At 52.4% G+C, this 11,235-nt stretch overlaps 1 protein-coding gene across 4 annotated transcripts in view; it reads left to right on the top strand.

Moving 5' to 3' along the window:
• The window catches only part of LOC147101891 (uncharacterized), a 275,980-nt gene that overhangs the window by 226,437 nt on the left and 38,308 nt on the right, over window positions 1-11,235 (top strand). The window lies entirely within an intron of this gene.

The following is an 11,235-nucleotide window of genomic DNA, read 5'->3' as shown; positions in this document are numbered from 1 at the left end:
TTGTTCCTGTACTCAAAGCCTCTCGCTGCGAAGGCCAACATACCATTTGCCTTCTTAACCGCCTGCTGCACCTGCATGCTTACCTTCAGCGACTGGTGCACAAGGACACCCAAGTCTCGTTGCACTTCCCCTTCGCCCAATCTATTGCCATTCAGATAATAATCTGCCTTCCTGTTTTTGCCACCAAAGTGGATAACCTCACATTTATCCACGTTATATTGCATCTGCCATGCTTCTGCCCAATCACCCAACCTGTCCAAATCATCCTGGAGTTTTTTGGCATCCTCCTCACAGCACACGCGCCCACCTAGCTTTGTGTCGTCTGCAAATTTGGAGATATTACATCTAGTTCCCTCGTCTAGATCATTAATTTATATTGTGAATAGCTGGGGTCCAAGGACTGATCCCTGCGGTATCCCACTAGTCACTGCCTGCCACTCGGAAAAAGACCCGTTTATTCCAACTCTTTGCTTTCTGACTGCCAAACAGTTTTCTATCCAAGTCAATACCTTGCCCCCAATCCCATGTGCCTTAACTTTACACGCTAACCTCTTATGCGGGACCTTATCGAAAGCCTTCTGAAAGTCCAAATATACCACATCCACTGGTTCTCCCTTATCTATTTTACCAGTTACTTGCTCAAAAAATTCCAGTAGATTAGTCAAGCACGATTTACCTTTTGTAAATCCATGTTGACTTTGTCCGATCCTGTCACTGTTTTCCAAGTGCTCAGCTATTACATCCTTTATAATGGACTCTAGCATTTTCCCCACTACCGATGTCAGGCTTACCGGTCTGTAATTCCCCGTTTTCTCTCTACCACCTTTTTTGAATAGTGGGGTAACATTAGCTACCCTCCAATCCATGGGTACTGTTCCAGATTCCATCGAATGTTGGAAGATGATCAGCAATGCATCTACTATTTCTAGGGCCACTTCCTTAAGTACCCTAAGATGTAGATTATCAGGCCCTGGGGATTTATCGGCCTTCAGTCCCATCAATTTCCTTAACACCATTTCTTTACAAATAATGATTTCTTTCAGTTCCTCCCCTTCATCAGACCCTATGTTCCCCAACATCTCTGGGAGGTTATTTGTGTCCTCCTTTGTGAAGACAGAACCAAAATATGTATTTAAATGGTCTGCCATTTCTTTGTTACCCATTATAAATTCCCCTGATTCTGACTGCAAGGGACCTACGTTTGACTTCACCAATCTTTTTCTCTTCACATACCTATAAAAGCTTTTATAGTCAGTTTTTATGTTCTCTGCAAGCTTACTCTCATTTTCTATTTTCCCCTTCTTAATTAATCCCTTTGTCCTCCTTTGTTGAATCCTAAACTGCTCCCAATCCTCAGGTTTACTGCTTTTTCTGGCCAATTTATATGTCCTCTCCTTGGATCTTATGCTATCCCTAATTTCCCTTGTTAGCCACAATTGAGTCACCTTTTTTGTTTTATTTTTATGCCATACTGGGATGAACAATTTCTGTAGTTCATCCATGCAGTCTTTGAATGCTTGCCATTCCCTATCCACCGTCAACCCTTTGAGTGACATTCCCCAATCAATCCTACCCAACTCGTGCCTCAGACCATCATAGTTTCCTTTATTTAAATTCAGGACCCTAGTCTCTGAGTCAACTACTTCATTCTCCATCTTAATGAAGAATTCTATCATATTATGATCGCTCCGACCCAACGGGCTTCGTACAACAAGATTGCTAATTAATTCTTTCTCATTACATAATACCCAGTCTAAGATGGCCTGATCTCTGGTTGGTTCCTCGACATATTGGTCCAGGAAACCATCCCGTAAACACTCCCGGAATTCCTCCTCCACAGTATTGTTACTAATTTGGTTAGCCCAATCTATATGTAGATTAAAGTCACCCATGATGACTGCTGTGCCCTTATTGCACGCTTCTCTAATTTCCCTTTTAATGCCATCCCCAACCTCTGCATTACTGTTTGGAGGTCTATATACCACTCCCACTAACGTTTTCTGCCCCTTGGTATTTCTCAGTTCTACCCATACAGATTCCACATCATCAGAGCTAATATCCTTCCTTACAATTGTGTTAATCACTTCTTTAACCAGCAATGCTATCCCACCTCCCTTTCCTTTTTGCCTATCTTTCCTGAATATCGAATACTCCTGGATGTTGAGTTCCCAACCTTGGCCACCCTGGAGCCATGTTTCCGTAATCCCAATCAAATCATATTCGTTTACCTTTATTTGTGCAGCTAATTCATCCACCTTATTCCAAATGTTCCTTGCATTAAGACACAATTCAGGCTTGTTTTTTTAACGCTCTTAGACCTATTAGAATTATTATTTACTGTGGCCATGTTTGATTTAAACCGTTGATTTCTCTGACTGCCACTTTTGTTTTTCTCCTTCCTATCTTTTGCTTTTATCCTTGTTTCCCTTTCCTCTGTCCCCCTGTTCAGGTTCCCAACCCCCTGCCATTTTAGTTTAAACCCTCCCCCAGAGCACTAGCAAACACTCCCCCTAGGACGTCGGTCCCGGCCCTGCCCAGGTGCAAACCGTCCGGTTTGAACTGGTCCCGCCTCCCCCAGAACCGGTTCCAATGTCCCAGGAACTTGAATCCCTCCCCCCTGCACCATTCCTCTAGTATATGTTTACCTGTGTATATAGTGTGTATCTATAGAAAGAAAGAAAGACTTGCATTTCTATAGCACCTTTCATGACCTCAGGATGTCACAAAGTGCCTAACAGCCAATGAAACACTTTTGAAGTGGAGTCACTGTTGTAATGTAGGAAACGCGGCAGCCAATTTGCGCACAGCAAGCTCCCATAAACAGCAATGTGATAATGACCAGATAATCTGTTTTAGTGATGTTGAATGAGGGATAAATATTGGCCAGGACACCGGGGATAACTCCCCTGCTCTTCTTAGAAATAGCGCCATGGAATCTTTTATGTTCTCCTGAGGGAGCAGACGGGGCCTCGGTTTAACATCTCATCCGAAAGACGGCACCTCCGACAGTGCAGCACTCCCTCAGTACTGCACTGGAGTGTCAGCCTAGATTTTTGTGCTCAAGTCACTGGAGTGGGACTTGAACCCACAACCTTCTGACTCAGACACCACCCACTGAGCCACAGCGTGCATAAGCTTGTATCTGTACATGTGTGACTGTATATATGTTTACCTGTGTCTGTACTTGTTTGCATATCTGTGGATGGATCTCGGTGTATATATCTATGCCTGTGCCTGGGTGTGCATATATCCCTCTTTGTGTATATTTACTGTGCGAATCTGTGTGTGTGTGTGTGTGTGTCTGTGTGTGTCTGTGTGTGTGTCTGCGTGTCTGCGTGTGTCTGTGTGTCTGTGTGCCTGTGTGTGTGCATGTGTCTGTGTGTGCATGTCTGTGTGTGTGTGTGTCTGCAAGTGTGAGTGTGTGTCTGTGTGTGTGTCTGTGTGTATGAGTTTGTGTGTGTTTGTGTGTGTGTGTCTGCGTGTGTCTGTGTGTGTGTGTGTGTGTCTGTGTGTGTGTGTCTGTGAGTGTGTGTATGTCTGCGTGTGTGCATGTCTGTGTGTCTGAGTGCTTGTCTGTGTGTGTGTCTGTAAGTGTGTGTCTGTCTGTGTGTGTGTCTGTGTGTGTGTCTGTGTATGTGTCTGTGTGTGCGTGCATGTCTGTGTGTGCGTGTCTGTCTCTGTGTGTGTGTGACTGTGTGTCTGAGTGTGTGTCTGTGTGTGTTTCTCTGTGTGTGTGTCTGTGTGTCTCTCTGTACGTGTCTGTTTGTCAATATGTGTGTGTGTGTGTGTGTGTGCGTACCTCTGTGTGTGTGTGTGTCTGTGTCTGTGTCTGTCTGTCTGTCTGTGTCTGTGACAGACACACAGGGGTAGAAATTGACTTTGGGGCGGCCAGCTCGCTTGCGCCCAGAAATTACCGCTGCGCGCGGAGCCACTTGCGCCCGCCGGAAATTCACTTTCAGCGCCCCAAGTCGAAGCCGGCCGCAAATCAAGGGTTTCGGCGCCCCCGCTTGGGGCGCTGAAACTGAATATCGGCGCGCTAAGTGCCGCAGCGCCACCTGCTGCGGAGCGGCAGGCTGCGGTACTGCAGGCCTTCCTCCCTCTCTTAAGGGGGAGGTGCCTGCAACAGCGAGATCGCCGCTCGCTAGTGCCGGCAAATGAACCCGGCACCACGGAGAAGTGCCGGGCTCCTGGAAAACAGCCGGCAATGCCGCGGGGGGGGTGGTGGACGAGGCCGGGGAAGGAGGTGCGGGCAGGCGGCCGCCGAAAAAGCGGCCGGCCGCACATCCGCCTTAACTCACCCCACTACCGCATCAGGTAGGCCCCGTTTTCTGGTCGCTGTTTGCGGCCGCCGCGGAAGAGGCGGCCGCAACTCAATATGGCGGTCGGGCCGGTAGCGGGTCGGTAGCGGGGCACTGCGCATACCGATGACGTCATCGGTGGCGGCGCAGCGCTACTAGCTAACGCCACCATTACCGCACCGCTGAATATCGGGGAAAGTTTAGCAAGTGGCGCAAAAGCCCTCTTTGGGCGAAAACTGGGCGCAAAGCCAACTGAATTTCTAGGCCACAGTCTGTCTATATGGGCACTGACTGGTATATATACAGGCACTTACTGGTATATATATGGACACTGACTTGTATATATACACAAACTAACAGGCATATATACAGACATTGACTGGTGTATACAGACACTGACTGGTATATACGGACACTGACCGGTATATATACGAACACTGACTGGTATATATACAGACACTGACTAGTATATACAGACACTGACTGGTATATACAGACACTGAGGCCTAGAAATTCAGTATCGCCACGTTTGGGGCGCTAGAGTCGAGCGTGCGCTAAATTTAGCAACTTAGCGCAACCCTCAGCGAAATTGAGTTGCATCGCCCCAAGAGGTTGTTGCTGCGCTAAAGCAGGCGGTGCACGACTATCCTAAGGCGCTAAGCTGGCGAGCCGAGGCGCTACCACTGAGGGCGGGCGCAGCGCAGGTGCGGCCAGTTAGCGATTGCAGGCAGACACGCTGGCGCCGGTCACCTCTTAAAGGGGGCCGCTGCCCAACGAATATAGAAAAGCTTGGAGGGAGGTGGCACACAGAGTGACCTCCAGCAGCATGGTACCTAGGACCCCAATGCAATGCAGGAAGAAGTTCAACGACCTCACTCGGGTTGTCAGGGTGAGCACCCTTTCCAGTATCCTCTTCATCCCTGCATGTGCACCTCACTTTATGGCCAAAGGGTCCGGAAAGCCCCAATGCCCAGCCCTCATCCAACACCTATGGGCCTCTCATGAAACTCACATGCAGATTCACCACTTTACACACTGTCAGGGCTATTCCATCATAGAAACATAGAAGATAGGAGCAGGAGTAGGCCATTTGGCCCCTCGAGCCTGCTCCGCCATTCAATGAGATCATGGCTGAGCATCCAAATTCAGTACCCTGTCCCTGCCTTCTCCCCATATCCCTTGATCCCTTTAGCCTTAAGAAATATATCCAACTCCTTCTTGAATATATTTAATGAACTGGCCTCTACTGCCCTCTGTGGCAGAGAATTCCACAGGTTCACCATTCTCTGGGTGAAGAAATTCCTCCTCATCTCAGTCCTAAATGGCTTACCCCTTATCCTTAGACTATGACCCCTGGTTCTGGACTCCCCTGCCATGGGAGGCAGTGCACACAAGATCAGGGCTTGACACTGTCAGGGCTATTCCGCCATGGGAGGCAGTGCAGCCAAGATCAGGGCTTCACACTGTACTCAGAGTCCGTCCTTTCTCTTGCAGGGCAAGCTGGCCCATAACAGGAGGCAGCAGCAACGGACCGGGGGAGGCCGCCCTGAACTTAAAGACCTCAGCGATCTGGAGCAGCGAGTGGAACGGATAATGGCAGGCCGGCTGATTGGCCCCGTCGCCACAGGAGATGCCGACCCCGTTCTGGACAGCAATGATAAGGTCATCACCTTTTTGACCTCTCTCTTTCCACTTGTGCCTCACACCAGCATCCTTTGCCACTATCGAACCAATGCAGTGTACAGCAGCACTCATGCCTCCCTCGCTGCCGCCCGGTCCTCACGCTAAAGCAACTCTTGTACTGCCCTACTTTCAGATGCTGATTCGCCAGGTGAGGAGGCGGGCCCTCAAGCTGCCACTGTGAGTGAATCGGAAGGCGAGGAGGAGGAAGAGGAAGCCGGATCATCAGTGCCACCCTCAGCCGAGGCAGCCCATGGCCATGATGGGGACACGTCTTCCCTGGAGGGGAGCAGGGAGGAAGGGTCTGAAGAGGGTGAAGCTCCGGGGCCCAGCGGGCTGCAGCAACGCGGGGGGGGTGGGTAGGGAAGCTCGGTGGCCTTCTCCCTGGAGGGAGAGTGTGGCCTCCAGCCCTGCTACAGTGAGCGCAGAGGAGGTGCGTCTCCTCGCTGAAATGGGCGCCCAGGCTGAGCGCAGGCACACTGAGCTCATGGCTGCAGTGGCAAGGATGCCTGACTCCATAGAGTCACTGGCAAGGAGTGTACAGGAATTCGGGGCAGCACAGGCAAGGAGTCTGCAGGACTTCGGTGCAGCACAGGCGGCTTCCAGCCAAGTGCTTAGTCGTGCCGTGCAGTCACTGGCTGGTCTGATGCAGACACAGATCAGGGCCACACGAGCACTAACTGCTGCCACCCTCGCTGGATCGGGCAGGATTCGCCGGGGCCCTCGCCGCGCCGCAGCAGGCCAGCAGTCTGTGCTTCAGCAGATTGCTGCGCATGCTTCAGTGCTGCCCCGTGCGAGTGCCAGTGTCTCGTCCGACCAGGGAGTGCCTGTGCTCTGTCAGGTTGGCAGCATTCCTGCTGTCAACACTTTCACTCCTCCACTGCAGCTGCCACCACCCGTAGGACAGACTGCTGCCGCCCATGCAGAGTTGGAGCAGTCAGCAGCCGGGCCCTCCAGGTCCAGAGCTAGTCCAGGCCGTCCCTCAAGGGCATCTGCCGACTCACTATCTGACCCTCAGCAGCCTTCCCCCAGCCTTGCTGCAGCCACTGGGGTCACATTGTGGAGGAGCTGCAGGGCGGGTAGGGGCCAATATCGCAAGCGAGGCAGATCACCCTCGCAGGCCAAAAAGTAGGAGGTGTGGCAAAATGTTGTTTTTTTTTTTGTGAAGGCCGAGGATCATGGTCATTTTTGTTTAACTCTTTTGTTCATTGTCGCCAGGTTGTGAGAGCCAGTTATGTGTCTGACTGTTTTTTTGGGGGGTTTCTCTGTATTTGTTTGTCATGCGGGATGGGCACAGAGTTTGTTAAATAAATAATTGTCTTTATGCAGATTGTGCATGTTTGCTCTTTGAACTATTTGTTGCCTTGACCAGCTCAGGGTTTGCGGAGCGGGTCCATTCATGTTGTTTCAATGGCACAAGCCATTCCCTGAGAGGGGGCCTAGAACCGACTTGCAATAAGTCGCTGACGGACGGCCCTTGCACTTTGTGTCTCCCTCCCGTCTTGGTGCTCCTCCTCCTTCTCCTCCTCCTCCTCTGGTGGTCCTCCAATGTCTGCTGGCAGTGGCTGAGTCCTGCGGATAGCCAGGTTGTGCAGCATGCAGCACAGCTCCTCCGCAATGGGACCCCAGTGGCTGCAGCAAGGCTGGGGGAAGGCTGCTGAGGGTCAGATAGTGAGTCGGCAGATGCCCTTGGGGGACGGCCTGGACCAGCTCTGGACCTGGAGGGCCCGGCTGCTGACTGCTCCAACTCTGCTTGGGCGGCAGCAGTCTGTCCTACGGGTGGTGGCAGCTGCAGTGGAGGAGTGACAGTGTTGGCAGCAGGAATGCTGCCAACCTGACAGAGCACAGGCACTCCCTGGTCGGACGAGACACTGGCACTCGCACGGGGTAGCACTGAAGCATGCGCAGCAATCTGCTGAAGCACAGACTGCTGGACTGCTGGCCTGCTGCGGCACGGCGAGGGCCCCGGCGAATTCCAGCGAGGGTGGCAGCAGTTAGTGCTCGTGTGGCCCTGATCTGTGTCTGCATCAGACCAGCCAGTGACTGTATGGCATGACTAAGCACTTGGCTGGAAGTCGCCTGCGCTGCACCGAAGTCCTGCAGACTCCTTGCCTGTGCTGCACCGACGTCCTGCTGACTCCTTGCCTGTGCTGCCCTGAAGTCCTGCAGACTCCTTGCCTGTGCTGCCCCGAATTCCTGTACACTCCTTGCCAGTGACTCTATGGAGTAAGGCATCCTTGCCACTGCAGCCATGAGCTCAGTGTGCCTGCACTGCGCCTGGGCGCCCATTTCAGCAAGGAGCCGCACCTCCTCTGCACTCGCTGTAGCAGGGCTGGAGGCCACACTCACCCTCCAGGGAGAAGGCCGCCGAGCTTCCCTACCCCCCCACGTTGCTGCAGCCCGCTGGGCCCCGGGGCTTCACCCTCCTCAGGCCCTTCCCCCCTGCTCCCCTCCAGGGAAGACGTGTCCCCATCATGGCCATGGGCTGCCTCGGCTGAGGGTGGCATTGATGTTCCGGCTTCCTCTTCCTCCTCCTCGCCTTCCGATTCACTCACAGTGGCAGCTTGAGGGCCCGCCTCCTCACCTGGCGAATCAGCATCTGAAAGCAGGGAGGTACAAGAGTTGCTTTAGCGTGAGGACAGGGCGGCAGCGAGGGAGGCATGAGTGCTGCAATGCACTGCATTGGTTCGATAGTGGCAAAGGATGCTGGTGTGAGGCACAAGTGGAAAGAGAGAGGTCAAAAAGGTGATGACCTTACCATTACTGTCCAGAACGGGGTCGGCATCTCCAGTGGCGACGGGGCCAATCAGCCGGCCTGCCATTATCCGTTCCACTCGCTGCTCCAAATCGCTGAGGTCTTTAAGTTCAGGACGGCCTCCCCCAGTCCGTTGCCGCTGACTCCTATTGTGGGCCAGCTTGCCCTGCAAGAGAAAGGACGGGCTCTGAGTACAGTGTGAAGCCCTGATCTTGGGTGCACTGCCTCCCATGGTGGAACAGCCCTGACAGTGTGAAGCCCTGATCTTGGCTGCACTGCCTCCCATGGTGGAATAGCCCTGACAGTGGCAAGCCCTGATCTTGGCTGCACTGCCTCCCATGGTGGAATAGCCCTGACAGTATCAAGCCCTGATCTTGGCCGCACTGCCTCCCATGGTGGAATAGCCCTGACAGTGTCAAGCCCTGATCTTGGCTGCACTGCCTCCCATGGTCAAATAGCCCATACAGTGTGTAAAGTGATGAATGTGCATGAGATTTTCATGAGAGGCCCATAGGTGTTGGATGAGGGCTGGGCATTGGGGCTTTCAGGACCCTTTGGCCATAAAGTGAGGTGCACATGCAGGGATGAAGAGGATACTGGAAAGGGTGCTCACCCTGACAACCCGAGTGAGGTCGTTGAACTTCTCCCTGCATTGCGTTGGGGTCCTAGGTACCATGCTGCTGGAGGTCACTCTGTGTGTGCCACCTCCCTCCAAGCTTTTCTATATTCGTTGGGCAGCGGCCTCCTGCCACTGTCAGGAAAGAGGATAGGTCGCCTGCGCTCCACTGTACCAACCAGAACCTTCAGGGCCCCCTCACTGAAGCGCTGCGCTCGCTCCCTGACCCTCTCCATGGTCGTAGGCGTAACGATGTTGCAGCAGGTCTGTCCAGGCCTAGAATCAGGGCTCCAATGTGCAGGGCGTGGCTGCTAGCCAAATCGACCCTCCCCCTTTAAGAGGTGACCGGCGCCAGCATGTCTGCCTGCAATCACTAACTGGCCGCACCTGCGCTGCGCCCGCCCTCGGTGGTAGCGCCTCGGCTCGCCGGCTTAGCGCCTTAGGATAGTCGTGCACCGCCTGCTTTAGCGCAGCAACAACCTCTTGGGGCAATGCAACTCAATTTCGCTGAAGGTGGTGCTAAGTTGCGCCGGGCGCTAAATTTAGCGCACGCTCGACTGTAGCGCCCCAAACGTGGCGATACTGAATTTCTAGGCCTTAGACCTTTTAGAATTATTGTTTACTGCGGCCATGTTTGATTTACACCCTTGATTTCTCTGACTTCCACTTTTGCTTTTCTCCTTCCTGTCTTTTGCTTCTATCCTTGCCTCCCTTTCCTCTGTCTCCCTGCACAGGTTCCCAACCCCCTGCCATTTTATTTTAAACCCTCCCCAACAGCACTAGCAAACACTCCCCCTAGGACATCGGTCCCGGTCCTGCCCAGGTGCAAACCGTCCAGTTCGTACTGGTCCCACCTCCCCCAGAACCGGTTCCAATGCCCCAGGAATTTGAATCCCTCCCCCTTGCACCATTCTTCTAGCCACATATTCATCTGAAGTATCCTTCTCTTTCTACTCTGACTAGCACGTGGCACTGGTAGCAATCCTGAGATTACTACCTTTGAGGTCCTATTTTTTAATTTACCTCCTAACTCCCTATATTCAGCTTTTAGGACCTCATCCCATTTTTTACCTATATCGTTGGTACCTATATGCACCATGACAACTGGCTGTTCACCCTCTCCATCCAGAATGCCCTGCAGCCGCTCCGAGACATCCTTGACCCTTGCACCAGGGAGGCAACATACTATCCTGGAGTCTCATTTGCGGCCGCAGAAACGCCTATCTATTCCCCTTACAATAGAATCCCCTATCACTATAGCTCTCTCGCTCTTTTTCCTCCCGTCCCATGCCCATGCAGCACAACCACCCATGGTGCCAGGAAGTTGGTTGCTGCTGCCTTCCCCCGATAAGTCATCCTCCCCAACAATATCCAAAGCGGTATATCTGTTTGAGAGGGGGATGGCCACAGGGGACCCCTGCAGTACCTGCCTGCACCTACTACTCTGCCTGGCGTTCACTCATTCCCTTCCTGCCTGTGCAGCCTTTACCTGCGGTGTGACCAACTGATTAAACATGATATTCACGACGTCCTCAGCATCGTGAATGCTCCAGTATGTATCCATTCGCAGCTCCAGCGCCGCAATGCGGTCTGCCAGTAGCTGCAGCTGGATACACTTCCCGCGCACATGGTCGTCAGGGACACAGGAAGTGTTCCTGATTTCCCACATAGTGCAGGAGGAGCATGAAACGGGGCCGAGCTTTGCTGCCATGACTTACCCTTTAATTAATTTAAATTAAATCAATACCACCAATTATACTACAATTAAGTGATATACTCAAGGGCCCTTGTTTCCTAGCACTCCCCGCTACACAACAGAGACCTTAGAAACTATAACCATAAAATTAAGACCTTCTAAACTTTATAAACTATGAACCTTAACTGTC

The sequence above is a fragment of the Somniosus microcephalus genome, chromosome 23 (genome assembly GCF_052327205.1).
Source record: "Somniosus microcephalus isolate GS21.2 chromosome 23, FLI_Smic_1.0, whole genome shotgun sequence".
NCBI lineage: Eukaryota > Metazoa > Chordata > Chondrichthyes > Squaliformes > Somniosidae > Somniosus > Somniosus microcephalus.
Note: the sequence above shows the minus strand (reverse complement) of the source record. Positions and strands in the feature narration are given on the sequence as shown.